Source organism: Phascolarctos cinereus, unplaced genomic scaffold (assembly GCF_003287225.1).
Source record: "Phascolarctos cinereus isolate Bilbo 61053 unplaced genomic scaffold, phaCin_HiC Scaffold_4;HRSCAF=312, whole genome shotgun sequence".
Taxonomy (NCBI): Eukaryota; Metazoa; Chordata; class Mammalia; order Diprotodontia; family Phascolarctidae; genus Phascolarctos; species Phascolarctos cinereus.
Window position 1 is genome coordinate 206,678,296 of NW_027555847.1, and position 27,605 is coordinate 206,705,900.

Below are 27,605 nucleotides of genomic sequence, written 5' to 3' on the forward strand. Positions count from 1 at the left end.
CAGCAAAGAATGAATGGTTCTTTATCCTGAGACCTTAGGCCTAGGAATCTCTATCTCCATCCAGTTAGACAGTAACGAGAACTTTCAGATACCAGGAAGATGATTTCACTCTGAAACTGACAGCATAGGTGAAGCGTTGACTGTAGATCCATCCTAGTGAGGTCTCTTTCCCTATCTGAACCTCCATACTGTATCAGAAGCTCTTGGCAAGTCCCGTACATAGCAATCTGTCCCCTTTTGGGCAATTTATTATCTTAGACAGACAATGTCAGGCAGCCAACCATATGTTTGGGGACTGAGATTCCCTACCCACAAGATCCCACTACTGTCCCCGTGGCATGCTGAGCATGTAAGACAGAAAGGAGGGGGTGGTAAAGGTGGGGACGTGATAAGTAATGTAAGTGATAAGCAGTGATCACTTCAGTGGCACATATACTGAAATTGGAATTATATAGAGAAGATTAGCATGGCCCCTGTGTAAGGATGACAAGTAAATTCTTAAAGAGTTCCACATGGAGCCGCTAGGTGGCGTAGTAGATAGAGCGCTGGGCCTGGAGTCAGGAAATCCTAAATTCAGATCTGCCCTCAAGACATTCACTAGTTGTGTGACCCTGAGCAACTCATTAACCTTGTTTGCCTTAGTTTACTCATCTATAAAATGAGTTGGAGAAGGAAATAGTAAAGTAATCCAGTGTCTTTGTCAAGATAACTCCAAATGGGGTCACAAAGTTGTTGGACAGGAATGAAAATGAGTTAAAAACAATGACAAGTAGGTGGAAATAGCACGCAAAGTTTGGGAGCAAAGTTAGAGCTTGAAAGCACCCCTAATACTACAAATAAAGAAAGCAAGGCCTAAAGGCACACAGCTAGTAAATGTCAGAGGTGGTATTTGAACCCAGATCTTTCTGACTCCAAGTCAGTGCCCTATCCAGTGTACCACACTAGGTTTCAAATAGTAATGGAAATATGTCAATTTCCCTTCCTTCCTTACCTTCTACTTTTAGTGTTATATGATTCTTTTTTTAAAAGTGTATTAATTAATTTTTTTTTAAATTTTTAATATTTGATTCCATAAGATTTTCAGGTCCACATTTTCTTCCCATGTCATTCCTCCCCCCACCCCAAGATGGCGTGCATTCTCAATACCCCTTCCCTAATCTGCCCTCCCTTCTCTTATCCCTTTCCCCTTCTATTTTCCTGTAGGACGGGATAGATTTCTATACCCCATTGCATATGTATCTTATTTCCCAGTTGCATGTGAAAACAATGTTTAATATTTGTCTTTAAAACTTTGGTTCCAAATTTTCTGTCTTCCTCCCTCCCCAGCCACTCTCACTGAAAAGGTAAGCAACTGAATAAAGGCTATATTTCCCTTCATCCTATCCCACCCCCTCCATTTATTCTATTGTTTCTTTTGACCCTGTTCCTGCTCAGAAGTATTTGCTTCTGATTACTCACTTATTAGTCTATGAGTTCCTTGAGTGTAGAAACTGGCATTGTGTGTGTGTTTGTTTGGTCTGGGCTTTTTTGCTTTTCCCTGTGTCCTCAGCAGAGTGTCTGGAAAACAGTAGGTGCTGTATTGCTAGTAATGCCAAAAGATTGACCGACAGTTTCATTCATCTAATAAGTGCTCAGTAAAAGTATGCTGGTAAAGGTGGAGAACTTGCCATCAGCACTTTCCTGTTCAGAAACTGGAAATAGATTTCTCAATAGGAAATTAGAGCGATCAAATGATCATTGGCTTTTTAAAGATTTAGATGCTCTTTCAGCATCAGTGATAAACATACAGTTGAATCACAGGATCTTGAAAATGGAAGGCATCCCAAAAGCCTTTGTAGCCAGCTTTCCTGCTTCGTGTGGAAATTCGCTGTCTGGCACCCTTGACAAGTGGTCATAACAGCTTTTTTTGGAACACATGTAGCAATAGGAACTATCTGATTCCCTTGGTGGAAAATTCTATTTGCTGTTAAGAATCTATAGTTTCCCTGATGTGAGTACTTCTTTCAGTGATGTGCTTTGAAACCCATTTCCTCCTCACTAGGGGTATTTTTTTTTTAATTACTTTGGCCAACAAAGCTTCCTGAAGATGCACCTCTCCAACCTTAGCTTGACAAATTTGGGAGCCAGATTTACAGCTTCTCAGTAGGACTACTAAAGCCCAGAATCCACTGACATAGCCTTCAAAAGGACAGCGCCATAGGACACTGAAATAACCATTACAAAAGGAATTTATAATAATAATAATATATAGTAGATACATATTATATTATCCAGCATATATACATATATATATGCATATTTACATGCATACATATATAACATACACAGGTATATGTCATATAATATTGTTTATAAAACATACATAAAGCATATGTTTTATAAAATATTATATGTAATTATGTATATTATGTAATAATAAAATAACTAACATTATATTAACTCCAAATCTGAATATCTTTGAGTTTTATGCCCTGGTCATACATATGCATTTGGGAATCAGATCTAGTTATGTGATTTTATTAATATAGGGAAATTTCAGATGAGAGGGATATCTTTTTACCACTATCTCTTGTCACATTATCTGTAAAACTTATTAGTTTAGAGAGTTGCCTTTATCCCTGAAAAGTTAATGGAATGGCCCAGGGTCAGACGGTCAGTATGTCAGAAATGATAGTTGAAGGTCATTCTTTGTAGTTCTGAGTCCAGTTTTCTACCCACAGCTCTTTTGCCCTTTTTTAGAAATAACAGAATAATTCCCTGTCCCACATAGCAAAGCTTAAGTCTTCTCAAGGCCACCTTCGTCTTCTCCCAGCTAAATAATGTTGATTTCCTCAACTGTTCATCTTGTGACAGGGTTTCTAGTTTTCAGACAATTCTGGTTATTTTCATTCACATAATTTCCATTTTGCCAATGCCTTCTTATAACATGGTTCCCAGAAACCAATACTACAAACACTGAAGCCACCACTATCCTTCTGGAGCTCTAAAAGAGTGGTTAGAATCAGATTACTTTACGTCTATTTAGCTTAAGGTTATTCTTTTTGCTTTATATCCCAGAGGCCTCAGGGCTTATCATCAGTAATGTATGAGAAGTGGTTGAACCAAACTCTAATCTAAAGAGAGATAAGTAGTTCAGTGTATTTTGCACTTCTAACTTCTTTTGGTTAGAACATTAAACTTCTACTTAGTTTAAGTTCTCATTAGGCTTTTGGTTTCCTTTTGTTTTAGTAATCTGCTTTATGCTATTGGCTCCTACTGAGCTTATGGTCAATAAAAATCACCAACTCATTTCCCATGAAATCTTGCCCAGGCAGCTTCATGCATCCTGTAGTTGTGCAATTGATTTTTAACATTTAAAAGTAGGACTACGGCTTTATCCCTGTTAAATTTAATCTTATTGATTTTTGTCCCCATCTTCTCTAACCTGTTGAGAACATTCCACCTAACTTCCATCAAATATTGTATTCGGTAACCCTTCCTAGTTTTATATCATCAACAAATCTGGTAAGCATGTCCGTTATGTCTTCAGTCAAGACATTGATAAAAAATATTGGAAAGGTCAAGGCTAAGAACATAGCCTGGTGCCATACTACTCTAGAGAACACACTCTAGATGACTGTGATCCCCAAACGATCATAGATCCAGAGGTGAAACTGAGCATAATAATTGAGGGTAAGTGAATTGCCCAAGTTTCCAGAGATAGTCACAGCACTTGAATTTGGATGATAGAACCACAAAGTCATAGAATTTTAGAGCTGAGGGTTCTTGGCAGCCATGGAGTATAATCTATATTCCCCAAAGAATTCATAATACAACATACCTAACACATATCCTTTACTTGAAGATATTGAGGGCATGGAATGCCTTTGTTTCATTTATATTTTTATCACTAGTACTTAGCATAATGCCTGGCACATAGTAGGTGCTTAATAAATGTTTATTTATTGATTGATCAATTAATTTATGCCGGGTGGGGAACCTGAGTCCTTGAGGCCACATGTAGCCTGTTAGGTCCTTAAGTGCATCCCTTTTACTGAATCTAAACTTCACAGAACAAATCCCCTTAATAAAAGGATTTGTTGTATAAATCTTGGGCTCAGTCAAAAGCCCAAACCTAAGAACCTAGAAGGCCACATGTGGCCTCAAAGCCACAGCTTGCTTACTCCTGGTTTATAGTATCAATGAAAGAATACCTTTTAGATTCCTAGAACATTTCCAGAAGTATTTAATGGGGGACAAAGAAATGGAACATTCTCTAATTTATCTCCCTTTGCCCTTTTCTTTTTGATTTTGGAACTCAAGGATATTTTAAAGGCAAGGTGTCAAACATATAGCTTACAACAGTCTCAAATGCAGCCTGAGCCAGATTAAAATGTAATTGGGAAATATTTAACCATATAAACAAAAATACAATGAAACATTGAGAATGTTACATTTTCAAAACTGTCAACATGCAACCCACAGAGGTCCTTAGCTACAGATTAGTGGCCTGTGTTTCTATTTAACAGCATTTTAAAGGACCTATGTCTCCGTATCCCCTACTCTTACACTATGGCCAAAACAAAAAAAAGGAAAAGAAAAAAGCATTTATTAAGAACTTAATATGTATGTGCCAGATACTGCGCTAAGCACTGAGGATACAAACAGGCAAAAAAAAAATAGTCCTTTTTAACATGGAGCCTTCATCCTAATGACAGCATGTAAAAGAAAACTAAAAAGCTAAGGGAGAAGGTATCCCCACAGGGGCATGGTGGTGAATTCTACAAAGTTATAATCATACCTAGGAGGAGAAGGAAATATAGGTGGCCTAGGCCTGTCTCCAAAATGGAAGACCTAGAAGAAATTCATCAATAGGAGGAGGAGATAGCATGGTAAAGGATTGTTCCAGGGGGAGAAAGCCCATGGCTCTGAGGTAAACTTTAGGATAAGAAGGTAGCTAAGCTGTAAAGGCAAAGTTTATAGTCTCAGAATCCCTACAGGCACTTTTCAGTCAGTCACCCCTCATTTCCTTCCTGGTACAAGTAAGTTCTGGGGCCACAGGAGGTAACTGCCATTCAAAGTACCAAGATGTGGTGCCAGGAGTTTAAAAGGCAAAAAAAAAAATCTGTACCCAAGAGTATGTGACCCAGGCTAGCTAAATTTCTACATACCTTAGCGGCCTTCAAAGTTTACAGGACAATACAACCTTGCCTACCTCATTTAAAGTCCTGTTGGAAACATCTGATTCTATAAGTGATGTTTAGATTTGAGAACAAGTAATAATTCTATGGGGTCTTTAGAAACCTGCTGAACCTTCCTTCAGTGAAACCCAATGATATGTTAGAGTAAGGAGTCCATGAAAGCAGAGACCACTTGAGAGTGGGGATGAGGGACAGTTCCAGAGTTGTTTTTTCTTTTTTTTTCTCTTGGTGCTGTCATCCACATTTGTTTTCTCTTCTTTTTGACTCAGAATAACTTCATCGGAAGAACTAGACACTAGTCTGCTCCTTGATGTTATGAGGAATCCCATTTTTCTGCAGATCCTGGGATTTCTGGGAGCCCAAATGTATTAAATCTGTATGTGTATGGGTACACATGTATATAAAAGTGTCACAGTTTCTCACATAAGATGCTTTCTCATCATAATCTCAGAGTTCTTTTTTTTTCTTTGAGTGTTTCGAAATATAATAATAACACCTTCACATTTAGCTTTCTTTTTTTCAGTTGTTGAAACATACATACATACATACACATGTACATATATGTACATTTTATTTATTTATATATATACACACACATATATATAAACTGTCATTCTTGCAAATATAGCAATGTAGGGTAAATAAAATGAAGAAGCTGAGGATCAATTCATCAGGGCCTTCTACAGCTTGTTTGTGGTGAATCTAGGACTGGTATCCAGGTCTTCTCAGTCTTAGTTCTATGTTCTTTTCCTCTTTTCCACACAGCGTTGAAGTTCACTAGTATTTGGGCCTGTGGTTTCCTGATCTGGCATAGGCCCTGTGAGCCAGCAGAAATACCACAGAGGAGCTGTAGGAGTTTGAAACGAGTGCTTTGTGCAAACTGTTGTTCACAAGGGGTATAGGAAACTCTCTAGTCATTATGCTGTTCACAGTTTTGTTTGTATCTGGTAGCAAAATAAACATTTCCCCAGTGCTGTTATTTTTCAGGACTGACAAGAGTTGTTGCCTAGTGGAAATGGAAAAGGTTGCTCAGCTCTTACATGCTGTTCTGTGTTCAGTAAACACAGACCTGCCTTTAGGAAGAATGACTCCCGTAGTTTTCTTGAGCTGGAAACAGAGAGAATGGACCATCAATGATGACATTCGGTGCTTTACTCCAGCACATGAATTCATTGATGAAATGTTTGCTGAGACTCTATTATGTGCAATTATGAGGACAAAGTCAAGCAAGACACCATCCCTACCCTCAAAAAGTTTACCTTCTAGTCGTAGGTGGTGAGAATAAAAAAACAACAAAATCTCTACTGTCAGGGAGCTTCCATTCTATCAAAGGGGACAATGTGTACATATATAAATATACACGGAGGAAATACAAAAGAAATATGAGGTGAAGTTAATATAATAGAGGTAGAGAGAAAGGAAGTCAATGATTGGGGAGAATAGGAAGAAGTTCATTTTGAAATGATGCTTGCACTCTGTTTTGAACGAAGTGTGAGGACTTCTATGAGACAGAGGCAAGGAATGAATGGATTCCAAACACAGAGGACAGTGAATGCAAAGATATGGAGAAGGTAGTTGGAGTGTTCTGTGTTAGGAGCAAAGAGAGAGCCATGTGGGATACTCAAAATGACATAGAGGATGAGGCAACTAAGGAGACTGAGAAGAAACAGGTAGAAGGAAAGCCAGGAGAACAAATTCATGAGGACTAAGACAGCAGAGAGTCTCTAAGAAGAGAGGGTGATCCACAGTGTCAAATACAGAAAGGTCAAGAAGGATGAGGATTGAGAAAAGATTGTAAGAATTGCCAATTAAGAGATCATTAGTAACTTTGGAGAGAGCAAATTAGGTTGAATGATGATATCAGAAGCCAGATTGCCAAGGACTGAGAAGGAGAAGTGAATGCAACAAGATGTGGACAACTTACTTTAGGAAAAGGAAATGAGATATAGGATGATAGGTTTAGGAAGTGGTAGAGACTAGTGAAGTTTTTGTTTGTTAGTTTTAAGAACAGGTCAGGGTGAGAAGACTTGGATATGTTTTAAGATATTAGGGAAGGAACCAGCAGATAGTTAATCTTCCTGAAGAGGACCAGAAGAAATACAATCAAGTGTGCAGATAGAAGAGGCTATATTGACAAGGAGAAAGACCACTTCATTTTCAGACTGGAAGAAAGGAATAGATAATGGGGGAGCTTTGAGATGAAGTAAAAGGGAAGAGGAGATCACAGTACTTCTTCCCCTGCAGATTATGTTTTATTTGCTAAGTTTGTATCTTGCATTTACTTATATGTATACATGGTGTTTTTTCCCTCATAGAACTAATGTGATATTTGCCCTAGATGTAAATGTCGTAGTCATGACTCAGGATCTAGTTTCACCCTTGAGATAGTAATGAACTGTTTTTAGGTTGATCTCCAAACCTTCACTTTTTATATTCCATCATACAATTACTCTTTCCAATTGTAGCACCTTTTAGAAGCCCAAATGATGACAATGATAATAATGCTTCAACATTTATGTAGCAAATTCTAGCATTCCTATAACCCCTTTCAAGTTTGCAAAGAATGAGTGTGTGTGTGTGTTATAAATAAAATATATGTGCATGCATATGCGTGTATATATATATACACACACACACACACACACACACACACACACACACACACACACAGAGGAGAGACACCTGTGTGTGTGAGTGTGTGTGTGTATTATGTATAATCTCATTTGATTCTTACAACTATCCCAAGAGAAGGGTGATTATATTATTCCATTTTTCAGCTGAGAAAAGTGAAACTGGTATAGAATGATTTATAAAGTCTTAAATGTCTAAAGTAGGTTTCCAGTTCAGATCTTCCTTGTTCTAAGTCCACAGCTCTGTCTATTGCGACTCCTCAGTACCTAAGATTTCTTTAAAGATTTAAAGTGTTTTCCTCACAACAACCTTTTGAGGAAATGGTGGTGTCAGAATTATTATCCCTATTCTACAGATAAGGAAACTGAGATCCAGAAATATCAAGAGTCTTATCTTAGGTCCCATAGTTAGTAGGTGCTGAGGTCAGGAAGACACTAATTTCAGACACCAAAACCTAAAGGTTTTTTCCCATACAAACAAATGTTACCAGACAACTAGGTGGCTCAGGGAATAGAGTGCTGGGTCTGGTGTCAGAAAGACCTGAGCTCAAATCCAACCTTAGACACTTAATAATTGTGTGACCTTGGTGAAGTCATATAATGTGTATTTGCCTCAATTTCCCCACATGTTGTTTCAAACTGAAATAGAAATAAATCCTTGAGTGATTTATAGGCTTACAAAACTGCAAATTAATATTATCTGTATTGTAGTTTCATTATTTTGTCAAATATTTGCTGATTACATTTTAATCTAGTTTTGGCTGCACTCCTTTGAGGGTAGCTTTCACCTGGGGCCCGAAGTTTCACAGCTCTATTCTATTACACCTAATTGACTCATGTTAAGAGAAAAGGAAGATTTGTAAGGGAACAGAAGTCACAGATGGGTATATGTAGAAGTGGAGAAAAGCTGCTTTAATGATAGTCAGGTAATTTATGAGTAACTTGTACTTAGGGGTGTTTAAGGTGTTGTGTTCCAATATGACTTGCCAAAGTTTTTTTTTTCTTTTAACTTTTACCACTTACCTCCCTGAGTCATTGCCCAGGTCCAGCACGTTGAGGGCCTTGCAAAATATTGGGTTTGGAGCAATTACCCCAGTTTGCTCGACTGCGTGGACATTGTTGAATAGTACCCTTTTCATTCATTCAGTGTACACAATTATTAAGTACTAAATTGGCTAGATGAGAATCTGAATGAAACCAAGGGAATAATTTCACAATTAAGGGGGAGGTGTTTGAGAATAAAAGACTCAGAGCCCTCCTGTTAGAGAGAGAGAGGGAAAGAGAGGGGAAGGTGGGGGGAGAGAGAGAAAGAAAGGTGATCCCATATATTGAATAGCATGTCAGTTCCTGGTGATCAAAGCAAAACCTGTTTCTCCTCCTGAATCTTGATGGTTTGATCAATGCTTTAATGGTTACACTGGCCAGCAAGCAGTCTTGTCTAACGTTTTCCTCAGCCAACATCAGTGACTCCCCACATTCCCACACACAGTTGCCATTCAAGGCAGCTTGTCATGTACTCATGCTTTCTCTCAGATTCCTTTTTGATATGAGCTTTTCTAAAATGATATTTCAGGTTTGTGGTATATTCAGTAGTACCGTATTTCTATCTTTGTATTTTTTTGTTTTCTACATATGTGAATCACTTCCTAGCTCAGTACCACAATCATTTTGATTTCATAGTCTTCTTAACTAACTAGATCTCATTTTACCAGCATGTAGTCAGAAATTACTAAAATAATTCATGTAAAACCACTCAGTAATTTGGACTTGAAACATTCTGGGCTGAAGTTTACCTCGTTCCACCTAGTAAGAAAGGATTTCCTGGGGAAGCTAGGTGGCACAGAGGTCCTGGTTTCAGGAGGACCTGAGTTCAAATCTGGCCTCAGACACATAACACTCACTAGCTGTGTGACTCTGGGCAAGTCACTTAACCCCAATTGCCTCACAAAAAAAGAAAGAAAGGAAGAAAAGATTTCCTACTCCAATTAATACGAACACTAAAGGATCTATGATTCTATCAGTATAGGAAACTCTACAAGTTTCTAATCTGTCTGTGACTTAGTAGATAAGTTCTGGGAGTCATGTGAGGTACTTAAAAGTGAAGTGATTTACCCAAGGTCTAGTTAGTCTAGTTAGCTCTCCTGAAACAAAATTAATCAAATTTCCATGCATATGCTTGATTTGTGTGTATGGGTTTGTATTTACATATACATAGAGACAGATGCATTTATATGAGGTTTTTCTTCTGGAAAGTGGAGGGTGGCATGATTTTATTGCTATGGCCTGGTGGTGGATCTGCCTGCTTCAGGTGTCTCCCCAATGTAATCATTCCTTTAACTACTAAAGTGATTTTCCTGAAGCTCAAGTCCCGTCATGGCACCACTACCACCACCACCACTTAACACACTCCTGTGAGTCCTTATTGCCTTCAACAAGCAAATTAAAAAAGTCCTCTGTTTGGTAATCAAAGTCCTTAATTACCTTAAACCTTACCTTTCCAGTCTTCTTACACCTTATTCCCCAATTGTTTCATGAACAAGATTATCCATCTCTTGTCTTTGGGCCTTTTCTCTGCCTGCCTCCCCTGCCTGGAATGCAATCCTCCTCCCCTGTGACTATTGACATTCTTGCCTTCCTTTTAGTTTCAAAAGTAAATGGTGGAATTTTAGCCACCTTCTCCTGGAAGCCTTCTCTTAATTCCAGTGACTTCTCTTTGATATTTAGTAGTTATCCTAAGCATAGCTTGTTTTCTATACATGTGTTTGCATGTTGTCTCCACCATTGGATTATAAGTCAACAACTGCCTTATAATTTTTTGTGGGCCGGGGTACCTCCGACAGTTAGCACTGGGCCTAGCAGGTAGTAGGCATTTGATAAATATTTATTGTTTCATTGATTTGATCATATTTGGATTCCCAGGGAGTAAACTGCTTCTTCCAGTAAAGATTACCACCTCCTTCAAACACTTTTTAAGTCTTAGAGCATTTCCTGGAGCACCACGAGATTAAGTGGCTTGTTGAGGGTCACACAGCTGATAGTAAGAACTCAGTTCTTCCTGACTTCAGGCCCAGTACTCTATCTACTTTGCCACCTTGCTGCCCTTTTTAGTATATATTTGTAATTATAAGCCATGATGTGTCATATAAATATGAAATTATGTTTGCATTTGTTTTCCACAACAACTCAGGAAAATAGGTGCAATTATCCCCACGTTATTGAGTAAACTGAGGTCAAGTGTTGGTATAGTTGGGATTTCTTTTATCTATGGATTGGACATGTATGTCCAATGTATGACCTGAGATATATACTGAGGTCACTTCCCACTCTTATATCAAAGTCACCCTGAAATGAATTGCCATGATCACACGATTAGTAAATGTCTGCGATAGGATTAGAACCTAGAACTTCCCAGTTCTAAGCCAGCATTAATACTCATGTCTCTTTTCAAGCACTTCTTGAAAAACAGCAAGAAGTGATCCAGTTTGAAATGACAGGGTCCAGGGCAGCATCTGCCTGGAATGAATTCACACACTCAAACCTTCTTTCTGTCAAATGACAAAGTTCATTGTAAAGCCAATAGAATTGGGTAGGGTTCCTAGTGAACCTGCAACTTAGTGGGGTGAGATTGATGCTTATATACAAAAAGGACAGTGAAAGGACCTTGATGGGATGCAGGAGTGGTAAGTAGTCTGGGGTAGGGCAAGTGTAATAGTGAAATGAATACTAAATAATCTGGGCTGGGCCAGGAGTGGTAGTGTCAATTAAGTGATGTAGGTGGGCTAGGGTACGTCAGAGTCTTGGGCAGAAATGAGCACAGGCTGCATCCAGGGGATAATTTTGGGACATAGGTTGGTTTCCAAATGATTGCTACCAACTATAGGTGAATGACTTGTAGCCTGGAAGATGCAAATCTGACAAGCAAGTTTAATATATAAGTTGCAAATAATTAAAGAATTAAAAATATACTAGCTATGTGACCTTGGACAAGTCACTTAGCCCTGCCTCACCAAAAGCAGGAGGAAAAAAAAGGGAAAAAAAGTGATATCAGAATGGGAGAAAATAGAGAAGGAAATCAAGAGCCCCATTAGGATCATTTACATTTGAAGTACAGGGTTATCTGATTTTCTTACTTTCTCAAAAGTTTCTACTCTGATTCTAATTCTTTTAGGAGAATCAGATTCTATTGGGATTTAATCCTATACAGGAAAATATAAATAATTTGCTAGAAACTGGAGTATTCCAATTAAAATAAAACACTTGGGAGGATTCTTAAGTAATGTCTAGGACAAATACCCATTTTTCTTTGGGTTGCTTCCTTGTAAGAAAATTGATTGCGCTGAAATTTTCTTCCCTAAGCCAAACTGAAGCTGTTTCTGATTTAATTTCAGTAATTAATAGCAATATCCAATTACTAAGCTGTTTAGGATATAAAAAGGAATAATTCTAGGCTGAATAGCTCAGATCTTAAACATACAATTTATTATAGTAGGTCAGATGTATCCCAGCCTTAGTCTATGGGATAATGATTCACATGACAATGCAGGCAGGTAGATGACAAGCCCAAGTACTAATTTACCTTGTTGTTTGGGATATGGAATGATTATACATTATTCAGGTCAAAAAGCAAGACCCCACTTACTTCATTGTGCTCATATGTTTTACTGACCATTTGCTGTTATTATAGAGATTTGCTATAAAAGGCTAAAACAGGGACAAGATTATATGAAGTGGGACAGGATAAAACATAATTCATGAGTTTTCAACCATGTAGTATGAATTCCACCCTATAGGCAGACTCGGGAATTGACAGGTGGATAACATTCCTTTTCAAAGGAACACAATGGGGAAACTGAGCCAGGGGGATCTCATCTTAGACTGAGGCTACAAGTCAGTTGCAGTCCCAAGGGCTTTTACCTCAAAGAGCAACTTTCACTCATCACAGCTTGTGGAAAAATTTACCAGGACTTTCATCTCAAATTTAAATTTGTCCTTAAGTAAAAGCAAATAGTTAAAGATCATTTCTATATTCTTGCAAATTCTCAGCAAGCTAATTTCATTGTTTAGGAACTCCATAACTCAAACAAGCTCTTTGGTAAGTTTACAAAATAAGGAGGATTGACAGGGAACCCTGAGAAGGGTCTTCTTATCCACTGCATCTACACTTAAAGCTGCTGTGGACTGTGCCTGATGGCTGCTCTGCATGGGCAGATCCAATCTGGATAAGGCTTTTAAACTCATCCCCTGATTTCCACACACAGAAATCAATTACCAGTTTTAGGTTTCAGCATTAAAAATGACCCAAATATCTTACTTAACCATCTTACAATTTTCATAAGTGAAATCCAGATTTTTTTAGCTTGCAACTTCCTCTTAAGTATAGGCTAAGATCAAAATACCCAATTTTCTAAATGGCAGTTTCAAAACATTTATAAGACAGGGTTAGCAGGCAAACAATTTTTGCAATGTCTTTTTTAGTTTCTGTCATTTCATACTCCAATAACATGCTAGTTATGAAAAGTTACTTGACATAACTGATACAAAAGTTTACCGGTTTGAAAATTGAAACAAACCCATTACCAATCAGGTGACTTCAGGTGACTGCAGTCTTGTTCAGTGCATTACCAAATTACTTTACACAGAAAATGTGCATCTCATTATTAAGGTGTTGAAACTACCGCTTTAAAAGAGTGGGCTCAGCTAGTTCAGAGGCTGACTGGCTTCTAACCCCGTACTGCCTTGACCCATCTCACTTTCAACCATAGCTGCTGGGGTGGTGGGAGGAAGTGAGCAGGACATGCTGGACATGGGTGATGTTATAATTACATTATATGTTTGTATAGTAATATAGTGTGTTTTATAACATATTTTTGTATATTGTATATAATTTAGAATAATTTTTTCAAAACCTTATTTTATATCTGATTTAATTTTATCCTTTCTGTCTCTTCTAGGATCAAATACAAGTGCCTCTGTTTGGCTTTTAAAATCTTTCACAACCATGCTACAACCTGTCTTTTCAGTGTTATTTCCTATCAAACATTCTTTGTTCCAGCAAAACTGACCTTCTTTAGGTTACTTCCATAGGAGAGTGCATTTCCCATCTCTTTGCCTTTGCCCAGGCCATCCCTGTGCCTGGATTGCTCTCTCATTTCTCTTTTATCTCTTAGAATTCCTAGTTTTCTTTAAAGCTTAATTCAAGGACCACTTTTCAGTTGAATCCTTTCCTGATTTCTCCTAGCTGTTAGTACTCCATTCTCTTCACACACACACCCCAAAACCCTTAAATTTATTTTGTCAATAGGTATTATCTCCCAGGGTAGGATGTAAAGGCAGGGACTATATCATTTCTCTTTTTATCACCAATTCCTAGCACAATGTCTGGCACATTTCCTATTGTTGGTTAGTTGTTTCAGTAATGTGCAACTCTTCATGACCCCATCTAGGATTTTCTTGATAAAGATAGTAGAGTGGTTTGCTATTTCCTTCTCCAGTTCATTTCATAAACTGAGGCAAAACAGGGTTAAAGTGATTTGTACATTGTACCACCTAGCTGCCCTTGCTTAATAAATACTTGTTGTTTGATTGGTTGATTCTAGTTACCCCTTATGGCATATAAGACAGATAAAAGTCAGTCAGTGAGATTCATTAAGTTACCTAAGCTTACACCATCAGTCAGCAATGCAGTCATGGTTGGAACCCAGATCTCTCATCCTATGCCTATCTCATTAGACCAAGTGTTCTTAACTTTTTTGTTATGAACCCCTTTGGCCACTGTGAACCCCTTCTTAGAATAATGATTTGAAGTATATAAAGTAAAATACATAGGTTTATAGCAGAAACAGTTTTATTGAAATATATTAGTCAAAAATTTTTAAAGAGTTCAAGGACCCCAGGTTAAGAATTGTTTCTCCACCTGCTTTCTCCTCAGGCTTTTGTGCTTTCTCTACAGTCATGAAATTAAGAAGGGAAGGGGTGCTGAGAGCAGAAAAGCAAGGCAGAGATCAATGGACGGAATTATTAAATATTCAGATTTCTAAGAACATTGTTAGTTAAAAAGCAGGGGCATTCAGCCCTGTGGCACTGTTTGTTAGAGAGGGGAGTGAGGATTCCCAGCTATGGCAGAGAGGTCTCCAAATCTGTTTTCACATGTTGAATTCACAAAGAAGAAAAAAGTGATCAGGGTGCAACGAAGAGCTACCTGCCATGTCTGCCCTGTGTTCCTATGGAGGGAGACTTCTCTATGGGTTTAATTGTGTTCATCAGTCAACATTACTTGCCAAACCAAGCTGGAGGCACAAACATTGCTCCCCCTTTCTCAACACAATTACACTCTTTGGAACGTTAGGCTCTGGTTGAAGGCCAAACAGTTTTTGATTAGAGAGTCAATCTTTGTTTAAAAGTTTTCAACCCTGAGGAAGTTTCCAACAAGTAAGTTTCAGATAAAGGATTTTCTGGACACTTCTGGCTAAATAGTCCCATTAATACAAATTGCCTTGCTATAATATAGTATAACTTGAATGATTAGGACAATATCTAAGAACTGTGGTTCATTTAGAATGATGGCCGTGCTCTGATGAAGAGTCTTGTACCATGAAATCCACTGTAAGCACTATTCATGTTACTGAGACATCCAATGTCTCCCAAATCATTCTTCAAAGGATCATAGACCTTGAGGTAGAACGGATGTTAGAGGTCATCAGGTCTGAGTCCCTCATTTTATAGTTAGGTGAGGAAATTTTTTTCTACCAATGAAGATCTGCCACAGCACTTAAACTTACTTTCTTAGAGAGTTGCCTTGGACGTTGAGAGGTTAAGTCATAGTGGGAAGGGATTTTTGAGACCATCTAGTCTAATCCCTTCATTTTATTGTTGTTGTTGTTCAGTTATGTCTGACTGTTCATTACCCCATTTGGAGGTTTTCTTGGCAAAGATCCTGGAGTGGTTTGCCATTCCCTTCTCCAGTTTCTTTTACAGGCGAGGAAACTGAATCAAACAGGGTTAAGTGATTTCCCCAGGACCACACGGATAGTTAGTGTATGAGGTCAGATTTAAACTCAGGAAAATGAGTCGTCTAACTCTAGGCCCAGCTCTCTGTCCACTGCACCATCAATTACTCTTCATTTTATAGATGAGCAAATCAGTTAAGCGATTTGCCCAGAATCACACAGGGAGGGATGGGAAGGAAAAAGGAAGAAAATGAGCATTTATATAATGTCTACTATATGAATAAAATGTCATTTGATCCTCACAACAGTTTTGTGAGATACGTGCTGTTATTATCCCCATTTTATGATTGAGGAAACTTAAGTAAACAGGTTAAATGACTTGCCCAGGGTCACACAACTAGCAAGTGTCTGATACTGAATTTGAGCTTATATCTTGCTGACTCCACACCCAGCACTCTATCCACTGTGCCACCTAGCTCCCTTAACACACACACACACACACACACACACACACACACACACACACGCACACGCACACGTGTGTGTGTGTGTATGTTTTGTTAATATAATATTTAAGAAGTTTCAGAGGCTAGATTTAGACCCAGATTATCTTCGTTTCGTGAACAGCTCCATTATGCCAAACTTCCTCTCCAAATATTAATTCTTACAAAATTAGAGGATTCCACGTTCTTCATTCCACTCTCATATACACTGCATGTTTTTAAACATCTCAAGTGGTTTCTCTGTCCTAATTCCCTACTCATTAATACATGCCTTTCCCCCTTACCCTTAAAGTTCTCTCTATTTTACCAGCACTTTAACTTTCAGGGTACATTTAAGGAAAGGACACTGGCGATGTTTACAGCTTCAGGTGCCCTGTACTACTACTGTTGATAGGCCCAACACTGAGTAGAAGGCAGTCTTATAGGAGATGGGAGCAGGCTTGGTCGCTTCCAGTGGGTGGCTTAAATCTAATTTTGAGATGGCAAGTCCTAAGATACCTTATGTTATGTGATTGAAGCTCAGTTTCAGAGTTTTGTTTCTTACTTTATCCTCCATTTCTCTTCCCATCACCTCTCCTCCTCCCATCTTTACCTTACCTCACTTCTTCCTCAAAGATGAGTTAGTCACTCAGGACAAAATCTTTCAGTATCACAGAGGGGACCTTTAATGTTGGTTGGTAAGGATCTAGTAGTGACTTATTTCACTATGGTTTTCTTAGAGCTTTTTTTCCCCTTTTTTTGTTCCTCTTTCCTTTGAAGATTGTGGGTATCTTTTCACCAAATTACCTGTGCTAATGATGAAAGCAGTGTCCTTTGTATAAAAATCTGTGATGAAAGAGATGAATGAATCAGATGGAAAAGAGAATGGTTGGTTTTAGTCCACTGGGCTTCTTGTGGAAAAGAGATGTTTTTATTTACCTCTTTTGTTGTAATGTATGCTGAAAAAGAATCTGAGAACTGGCATTGTATTATACAGGTATTTTTCCTATTTTCTAAACATGATGTTGTTGGCCCCTGGCACCTAGGTAGCACAATGGATAGAGCATTGAGCCTGGAGTCAGGAAGCCCTGAGTTCAAATCCAGAATTAGATGCTTCTAACTGTGTGACCATGGGGAAGTCACTTAACGCAGTTTACCTTAGTTTCTTCATCTGTAAAATGAGCTGGAGAATGAAATGGAGAACCACCCTAGTATCTTTGTTAGGGAAACCGCAAATGGGATCACGGAGAGTCAGACTCGATAAGAAACATTTTAGAAACGAAATCTAACTCAGGCAGAGAAAAAGAAAGGATATGTGCAGGACACAGGTTTACTAAACTATAAATAGATGACAATACGAACTTCTAGCAAAAACCCAAATTTAATTCATCCATTACTGCCAGCATCTCCTCCCAAACTCCCATGTATTCTGCCTATCACGAGATGAGCAATGGCACACCACAAGTGCTGCGGGAAGAAAAAAGTGTAATGCTGTTTTAGGAGGTTTGAAGAGTGTTTTCTTTTGAGGCTTCCCAAATCAATGCTACTCATGTCTCTCATGCTCCAAACCATTTGTAGAGTTGTGATGGTGCTAGATAGGTTGGTCTACACTCTAAAGGAAGGTATGAGTTAATTCGGAATATACTGAGTGAACTCATTTATTAACAAAGATTGGCTGTAGAGGATAGATCAGGGAGAAGGGATGTGCTCTTGTAAAGATAGGAAGCCTTGTGTTATAGTGGAGAGAATGCTGGATTGTCAGTTCTATTACCAGTATCCACTGGCTACCTTTATGAGATTGTTTCAATATCTGTGATTTTGTTGTTGTAGATATCTCCACATGATGAAACCATTTACTGATGGAGGTTAGCACAGGTAATTTATACTCTCAGAAAACTGCCTAGGCTGCTGTGAAGTGACTTATACAGCATTTCACAGCCACCACGTCACAGAAAAAGACTCTGAAACTAAGTCTTCCTGACTCTGTGGCTGTTACATTATAGCACCTTATCACCCTGTGAGGTTGGCACTATTACTATCCCCATTTTACCTTTATGACCTTGGGATATCATTAGACTTCCCTTGACCTTACTTTATTCATTGGTCAAAATGATTTCTAGGGGTTCTTATGCCTCTAAATCCTCTGATACAGCAATGGAGTGTTTTGAATCATAGATTGACAGGTTATTAGTTAATTAGCTTGCTTGGCCTGAGCTCTCTGAACTTTTTATTAAGGATTAAGACTCAAGATGTCCAGTATGTTCACAATGGGAGGTCTAAGAGTTCTTCTTGGATATAGGCAGGGACCTACATGACTTATTTCTATCACAGACACATTCTACATTCTGCTGGCTTAAATTCTGATATCAATAAATAATTATACAGAAGACACTAAATTTGGACCAGTGTGAGCAGAGATGCCATAGTGTGTTGCTGTGTGAGTGATATAGCCTAAATAAGCTTAAAGACTGTGGAAGAAAGAACATAAGGATGGGTAATAATGGCCTAATTACTGCAATACTACTTAAGAGGAAAAAAATATATCTTTGTGAAAAAACAAAATTCTTACATACAGATTTTATATCCGTGTGTGTTAACATCCATACACGTGACAGTCTTGTTCAGTCATTTCAGTTGTGCCCAATCCTGTGTGACCTCATTTGTGTTTTCCTGGCAAAAGAACACACATGTGCAGTGTATGTAGAAACATACACGTATACATTCATGTGTACAAATTTTTATCCTTATGTACATGTATATTCATGTTATATTTTTACATATGATCATATGTGTTCATGTATAGTAGATTTTTACATATATGGTAGTATATTCATATGTTCTCACACACCTGTGACCAGACCTGTGATTCTATAGGTATAGGGAGCTCCTGTTGAGGAACTTTCTCTACCACTGCGGACCAGTGCATTTCTAATAATTTGTGGTTTAGAGAGTTGCTAAACAGTAGGTGCTGTTACTGTTCCCATTTTATACATGAGAAAGCCAAACCTCATTGAGGTTAGGTGATTTCCTCAGGGTCACACAGGTAATACAATGTGAGGCAAGGATTTGAAAATATGTCTTCCTGATCCTAGGTCCACTACACTCTATTCCAGGCCACATTGCTAGAAAACACTGCATGCCTCCCTAACAGAGAAATTCAGGCATGAATTGTCTGTCCACTGAGGGTAAGCCTGATAAGGAACATTCTAAAGCCCACATTCAAAGCTGATGAGGAAGAGAGCTGTATTGTCTCATTACACTTGCCAAAGGGCTGTGGAAGATCAGAGTAGACATGACTCCTCCCTAAAGAGACTATCATTTGGCTATGCTTATCAGCGTCTTTCTTTTCCTGGCCCGTGGAAAATTGGCTAACCAACAATGGTGAGCCTAAGCTCAGCAACATACCACAGTTACATTCCCAGTGATATCATCAAAAGGGGACGTGTACAGGTTCCATCTTGCCTGGCTAATGTTGTCAGGCTCAACTGAAATAGGGATTGTTCATATTCCGGAACACCTCTCCATAATTCCATCAATCTGAACTTCAGCCTTTTTCAGCCTCACAGAATCAAAATATGTTAGCTGGGGGGAAAAAAAAACCCTGGAGATTATCTGTCTCCCTTATTTCATAAGAGAAAACTGAAATGCAAAGAGGCCAATTGACTTGCCTAAGGTCACATAGTAAAATTGTTGGAGAGCCTAGACTAGAAATGGAATCTCCCCAGACTCTAGGTCTCATCCTTTTTCCCTAAGTTGTTATGTACATTAATTGCTTAATTACCTCAGAGGATCTGTCACCTAATTAGTGTGACTGCTCCATCTACAGTTGAAGATTATACCTTAGAAGCTGGCCTTAATGAATAGCCATGGCATTAAAAATTATTACCTGCTGCCAACCTTTCAGTGATAAGATTCTTTTACACTTTACTAGACTGGTCATTAGATAGCAGATAAACCATTTGGAGCTGCCAAATTTAGTGTCAGACCTGCCAAAGTTTGTGCTCTGCTTGCAGAGCCTTTGAAAACCTAGTATCATCTGCACATTATAGTGAGGTAGCAGAGGAGGCCTTGTTTGGACACTTGTCTATTCCCTTACCAAAACAAAGGTTTGGGTGGACCTCCCTGCTTAACCTGGTACCAGATTTTAAGGTAAACTTGCTCTATTTGCCTCTACACATCTTCCACGCGTCTACCAAGCAATTTTCCTCGTTCTGCTCTATGAGGCAAAGGAAAATATGCCTAATCCGTATTCCATAAGGCAGTCCATGTACTTGAAGATAGTGGTCTTGTCTTCTGTGATCTCTTCTCCAGGCTCACTATCCCCATTTCCCTTCACCCATCCTTATACTTCTTTGTTAGGCCTTTACTGTCTTTTAGAGCATGGCTGCAGCCTACCTTTCCAGGCTTATTATACCCTATTTCATACACTGTTTGGTTCAATCAAACTGACCTTGCTCTTTCTTGGCCACAATATTGCATCTCCAATCTCCATGTTTATTGCCTAGAATGCATTCCTTCTTCATCATAACCTTCTAGAATCCCAAGAATTCTAAGACCCAGCTTCCTATACCAAACCTTCTATGTTCCATTCTTCCCCATCTTAGCTGCTAGTGTCTAAATTAACTAGTATTTACTTTTTCTGCAACTATAAAATAAACTAGTCTTTTTGGGTAGTTATATAAAATTAAGTATTATTTACTTTGTATATAATTTACATATAAATATGAATGTACTTGTTTTTTTTTCCTCTGAGAGAATGTAGATACCTTCAGGGTAGGGACTCTTTCATTTTTGTCTTTGTAGTATTGGCACCTAATACTGTGAATTCCTGGTTCCTGATAAGCACTTAATAAATGTATGTTGTTTGATTGATTGGTTTATCAGTCTATACCTCTAAGAAGATGCTTGTAGTCATTAAATTCACAGTCTGTCTTTTTATACAATTTTAGCAGGATAGGTTATTAAGTTATTAAATTTTCAAGTCAATAGTTAATAACTTAGTTATTATAGTGAATAGTCAAGTTATAGTTATATATATTAGTTAATAGATAATAACTTTTAATATGCAGATTCATTGATTTCATCACCCTCCTCTCTTTAGTTCTATGGTAGGGAGCCCCATATCTCTCATTTATGCTTCCCCCTACATCCTCATGTTTTGTCTCATTCCCCTAACTCCTCTGCTGTTGTCACTGGGTCCTCTGCTCGTACTTGCATGTATAAAGCAGCCCTAGATTTCAGCAAACATGGTGGTCCTCCTCCAAAGCCTGGCCCTTATCCAAAAAAGAGAAAAGGAAAGAAGTATGGAGGGCCATTATTGACTGGAATCAGCCAGCACCAGAAGCCGAGCTTGTGTTTCATGTACAGGCTGATAAGTTTTCACTGGCTTGGGAGATGGGATGGATCATTTCATAAACACTGGTGTGCTTGAATTTCTGGATGCCACCCAGGCCAGGAATACATCCCTGCAATGCTTGACTGCACACTCATTGTTGCAATATTCATTGTCCCAGTCCTTATTCACAAGTAGAAATGATTGCAAATGTGCACCTTGTTGTGTTTTTGGTAAATCTGGTTGATTTTGTGTTCCTCTTTTTCCCATTATCTTCTTTACAAACATGCATGAGCTCTTTTCCATCAATCGCACTGCTGTTTTGCCACTGATTATAACATTAATTTGAGATGAAAAATCGATTCTGTTTTGACCATTGAAATGACCATGACCACTTCTGTGCTTGGCCAAGGTGTAAGGGGGCAAACATGATGGAACATAATTGTTCATATTCAGTTTTAGGACATAAAAGGCCAAATGAGTTGAATGAAACATCATTCCAGGCACCACCATAAATCTTATTTGCCTATCATTGTTCAGGTCGTTTCCCCCATTACGGTTCAAGGCCAGGAACTCAATAGCATTTTCCAGCAGGCTCTGAAGAGGTCTCCTCGTGATGACCCGAGTGGCTTTCTGTTGTTTTTTTTTTCAACTTTGATTTTCTTGACATTCACTTTGAGGTGTCCTAATTTTCACTCTTTGATACATTTTGGAATTGTAAAATCAGAGTGCTAGAATTGGAAAAGGTAAAATATTATATTCCTTTCATTAGGAAACAGGGGCCCTGAGGGATTGAAGTGTCTTTTCCAAAACCATGCAGAGCAAATTAAGGACAGGGACTAGAACTTAGGCTACTGGAATCCCAGTTGAAGGCTCCTTTCTTCACACATCTCCTTTCCTTATTTGCCAGGTCCCTTTTTTTTTTAAATTTTGTATTTTTTGAACCCTCTTTTCTCTTTTCAGACTATCTCATTAGACTTAAAATCTTAGATTAGAATGTAACCTGAGTTCAATTCTTAACTCTAGTATCTATTACCTGTGAGGCTCTGAAGAAGTTATTTAATTCTTTGGTCCTTAGTTCCCTTCCCGTTCTAACGCTGTGATCATATACCCTTTTTACAAATCACATCCTGCGTCTTCCAGAAATAACCTTCCTTCCTTCAAAATGGCACCTTCTCAGGAAGGTTGTATAGTATAATATTAAGATCAATGAATCATTAGTCAGGAGTCCTGAATTCTACTCCAGATTCTGCCCATAACAGGCACATAATTTTATCTATGTATGTATGTATGTATGTATGTATGTATGTATGTATCTATCTATCTATCTATCTATCTATCTATCTATCTATCTGTGTATTTTTTGGTGAGGCAGTTGTGGTTAAGTGACTTTCCCAGGGTCACACAGCTAGTTAAGTGTCAAGTGTGTGTGGCCACATTTGAACTCAGGTCCTACTAACTCCAAGGCTATAGCTTTATGTACTGTACCACTTAGCTGCCCCCAGGCACATAATTTTAGCAAGTCATGTGCCTCAGTTTCCTCATGTAAGTAGTGAATATAAAGAGTGCTACACTGAGAGTCAAAAGGTCTGAGTGAGTCCTGACTCCCTTCCTAGTTGAGCAACATTTCTCCTACTTTTTGGAATTATGATATCTTAACTGCAATCTGTGAAGTCTATTTGACCTCTAAATCTGTGCTCTTGTAGTTGATAACTAGATTGGCTCTTTCCAGCTGTAAGGATTGGCATTTATGCCTCTAGTCAAAGAAGGTTTCATAAAGCAGACAGGACATATAGGCTTGAAGGCTAGGTGTACACCCCAATCTAAGGATACATAATGAGCAAAACTTTGAGACTAAAAGGATAGTATGGTTTAATCAATCATTATAAGAAGACTTGTTTTTATATTATTACTTTATTGGTTAGTATTTGTGTGTCCTTTTCAAAATCAGTGGACCTTCTCCAGACTTGTGTTTTCTCTTCTTTAAAATGAGAGTGAAATTCAATGACATCTGAGGTCCTTTCTACTCCAAGTGCTGGGATGCAATGAGGTAAGAAGGAACATGGTATGTCTCAGTGTACAGTGAGATAAAATGCAAGTTTTTTGGAGATAGAAACAGTTTCATTTTTGACTTTATGTTCCGTGGTGTCTATTCTTATGCTAGATGTTTAATTATTGATTCTTGACTTGATTGGACAAGAAAGTACATATTAAGCCGTAAAAGAAAATAAAATTGAGTAATAGGGTAGGAACAGATTATGAAGGGAGTTGAAAGCCAGACAGAGGAATTTGGATTTTATTAATTTGTCAGAAGGGCCGTGTAGATGTTTGAGCACAGGAGTGACCTGATGAAAAGGAAGATGATGATAATATTGATAGGTGTGATAGGTTGGAGAGTGGGTAGGCCTGATGGTAGTTAGAGTAGATTGGCATGGAGGGGAGTTATAGTAGAAGAAGGGTAAAATGATAAAGACCTGTATTGTCCATGACAGTGGCAATGGAGAGGAAAAGAAGAGTCCAAGAAACATTTCCAAGGAGGATGTGACAAAATGTGGTGGCTGGTTTCACCTAGAGAATGAAGGGACAGAAAGAAACAAAGATGACTGCATAATTTATGGTATGAAAGACTGGAACAATGGTGGTTTCACTGTTAGAAATTCTGTCTTTCTGTTTCTCATTCTTTTTCTGCCCTTCTGTCCATTCATCTACCCCTTCCTCCCCAATAGAATTTACTAACTCTAAGTTCTTGTAGATGTCAGTGATTTTAAGAGATAGGTTTTTGGGAAATGGCATACCAGAAAACATTTCATTGTTGATTAAACATGGCTCTTTTGTGAAAATGGAAAGACATTAGGGTTGTAACAGCTGAATGACGCAGGTGTTTCTTTGTCACAGACACTACAAATAGTTTATTGATTTGAAACTCTTGTTCCAGGGTCTTTTGCTTGAACCATCCACAGAATAATAGCCTCCTAACCATAGGCTACAAGTCTCCATGTTTAGCATCGTGGCCTTGCAAACAGGGAATTTTCATTCATCTGGTTCTAGTGAAGAAATGAAAGTCCAGGTTTAAAGACTACCCTCTGTTACTTGGGAATATCTAGCAAGTGGCATTTGAATCCCCTTCCAAATAAAATGGTCCCATTGGAACATATTGATATTCAGCCATCAGCACAGAAATAGTAAGTTTGAGACAAAACATAGCAAGCAGATATGAATATCCAGCTAGCTACTCTACCAGCAAGTGGTAATTTTGAAATGTGTATTATATTGAACTGTATTTGGGGTAAGGAGGAGATGAGGGGGAGGCTTGAAATCGTAATGTTGAAAGGAAAAAAAAGGAAACCTTATCTATTATTTTCTGCATAGTGGATATGTAAATTCCAACTCAGGTAATTACATTCTGCTAATCTAAATTTCCCCTGATATTTCAATGATACTCTTTTTCACATCACTTTTGACATTCTCTTGGAATTTAGCCTTCTGAAATCACAGTGTTCAGCCCACCTGAGGGAGAACAGCTACATACTGCCCGTGAACATAGCGGTTTCTCCCCATCCCTCCTCTGCTACGTGTTACATAGTGAAGCCTATCTCACTGTTCTTCATAAAATACTTAGAGATAGTAATAACAATAGGTAACATTTATGTGTTGCTTACTATGTGCCAGGCTCTGTGCTAAACACTTGACAATGATTATGTCATTTGACTCTCACAACAATCTTGGGATGTGAGTGATATTATTATCCTGATTTTAACAAATGAAGAAACTGAGGCAAACAGAGGTTAAGTGTGTTACCCAAGTTCACACAGCTCTTAATACCCATATAACGTTGCTGCTGCTATTCTTTGTGTTTTTATTCCAAAGTGACAATAAGTAGAATATTTGTTTTATATTTGGTGATTTGATTGGGGTTAAATGACTTCCCCAGGGTCACACAACTAGTAGGTGTCGAGTGTACGAGGTCAGATTTGAACTTAGGTCTTCCTGACTCCAAGGCCAGACCCCTATCCACTGCGCCATCTAGCTGCTGCTAAGTAGAAGATACTTTAATGAATATATTCAGTTTTATAAGTAAATGAGTGTCTGGGCTTATTAACTGATAGACGGCCAGGAATTTAAAAAATAATAGTAATATTTCCATTGGCCACGAACATTTGGAGTCTTTTTGCAGAGATGGAAAAGGAAAGTGTTCCAAAGAGAAAAAAAGAGATTGTATTTTGAAAGAACAATGAGGCATGGAGAGTTTTCCTAAATCCCAAAGTTGGCTAAACCAATTTCTCTAATTAGACGAAGGAACCCTCCACAGAGACTTCAGAGCTGTGCCTGGGCCCATGCAAGTTTCGGAAGCATTTACATTTCAGATCCAGTTTGCAGGTATTGGCGAGCATCCAGCATGGGGAGTTAGTCTTAATCACAGTTGTTCCCTTCTCCTGCCTAGAATTCTTTTATTTGTGGTCTTTTTGGTAGAACTTGTGTTTCAAATCATATCACACTGCAGTTGTAAAGCTTCTTTGTATGGCTTCAAATGTGACACAAAAACACAATGCTTGCCACACTATTCTTTAGTATGGGAGCATGATGGGGGGAAATTTGCACACTGGAGAAGAAATGTGCCCCTTGAGTATCTTTGCCAGGAAAATCACATGGGCAAATCCATGGTGTCACAAATAGTTGGACAGGACTGAACAACAATAAGAAAAACAAAAAGGGAAATTTTGTTGGTTCCTTTTAGCTGGGAGCTTGACACTGCTGACCAGTGACTTGTGGTAACATCTAAAGAAGAGAGGGAGAATAGCAGGATCATAGAAGTAGAGCTAGGAGACCTTAGAATTACAAGTGTCATACAGTGTCTTCTGAGTGAAGAATTATTTATTCTGGATTTGAAAATTTCATTTTATTTGCTAAGTGTTGTTGCTGTTGCAAAAGGTTTGTGTGTTGGTTTTGGGGGATGCTTATTTATATCGGATATTAAAGCCTGTATTCCTCGATTAGAATAGTTAGAGTTGAGGTGAATTGTGTAAGGATAATTGTGCTTACCCTTTAGTGGTAAAGAGGAACTATGAGAATAGCAACCCTCAGGCAAGTTTTCCTATGACAAGACACTTGATGCTTAATAATAATAATAATTATTGTGTTTATTATTATTATAGCTAACATTTACATAGTCCTTAAGCACATTGCAATATTATTTCATTTAATCCTCACAACAACCATGGGAGATAAGTGCCATTATCATTCCATTTTACAGTTCAAGCAACTGAGGTAAGCAGCACTACTAATCTGCCCAAGGTCACACTTCCCTACCCAAAGTGATCTGTGTCTACACAGTTCAGAGTACCGTACTAGGGTTGCAATAATACTGGTAATTATTACTCAGGTAGAACAAAAAATCTGTGCTGGGACCTAGATTATAATAATAACACAAATTTTTGTAGTGTGTTTGGATTTGCAAAGTCTTTCATATACATTGGGTCATTTGATTCTCAGAACAGTCCTCTAAGGTAAGTGGCACAGGTATTACTATTCCTAATTTGAAGATGAGAAAAGTGAGGCAGAAGGAACTTAGGCAATTTCCTCAGAGTCCCACAGTTATTTAGTGCCTGAGGTAGAATCTTCTTAACTTTATGCCCAGTGCTCTATTCACTAAAGAATGCTTACACCAATTAAACCTGAAGTTACAAGTGCTTTACAGATTCAAAAGTCCTCAGCCTCTTTTCAAAACTTTGTTGGTTTGCTTTCATTTTTCTCCCTGGCCATCCACTGCAAGATAAATAAAGTTGGAAATCAGTTGGTTAAAGTGCAGATTACCCTAGTAGTCGTTGGTAGACTCTGTGCTAGCTTTCTCTCAGTTTACAGGGAAACCTCAAGCTTTCCTAAGGAGGTGGAACTTCCTTGTTTCCTATTTGCATTGTAATATATTTTGACCTTGTACAAATCAGGGAGAAAGCATGGCAGGCTGGCCAGGGAGTGTGGTGTGACTGAATGACATCATCACCCCAGCCTGTAGGGCTTCTGGAGGAGGAACAGAGGAT

The 27,605-nt window shown here is 38.3% G+C and overlaps 1 protein-coding gene and 1 non-coding gene across 3 annotated transcripts in view; both read left to right on the plus strand.

Annotated features, from left to right (window-relative positions):
• The window catches only part of XYLT1 (xylosyltransferase 1), a 389,357-nt gene that overhangs the window by 275,570 nt on the left and 86,182 nt on the right, over positions 1-27,605 (plus strand). The gene's annotated exons all lie outside the window — the stretch shown is intronic.
• Positions 412-518, plus strand: LOC144457245 (U6 spliceosomal RNA). The gene has a single exon (XR_013486572.1). It is a non-coding gene; the product is annotated as a U6 spliceosomal RNA (small nuclear RNA).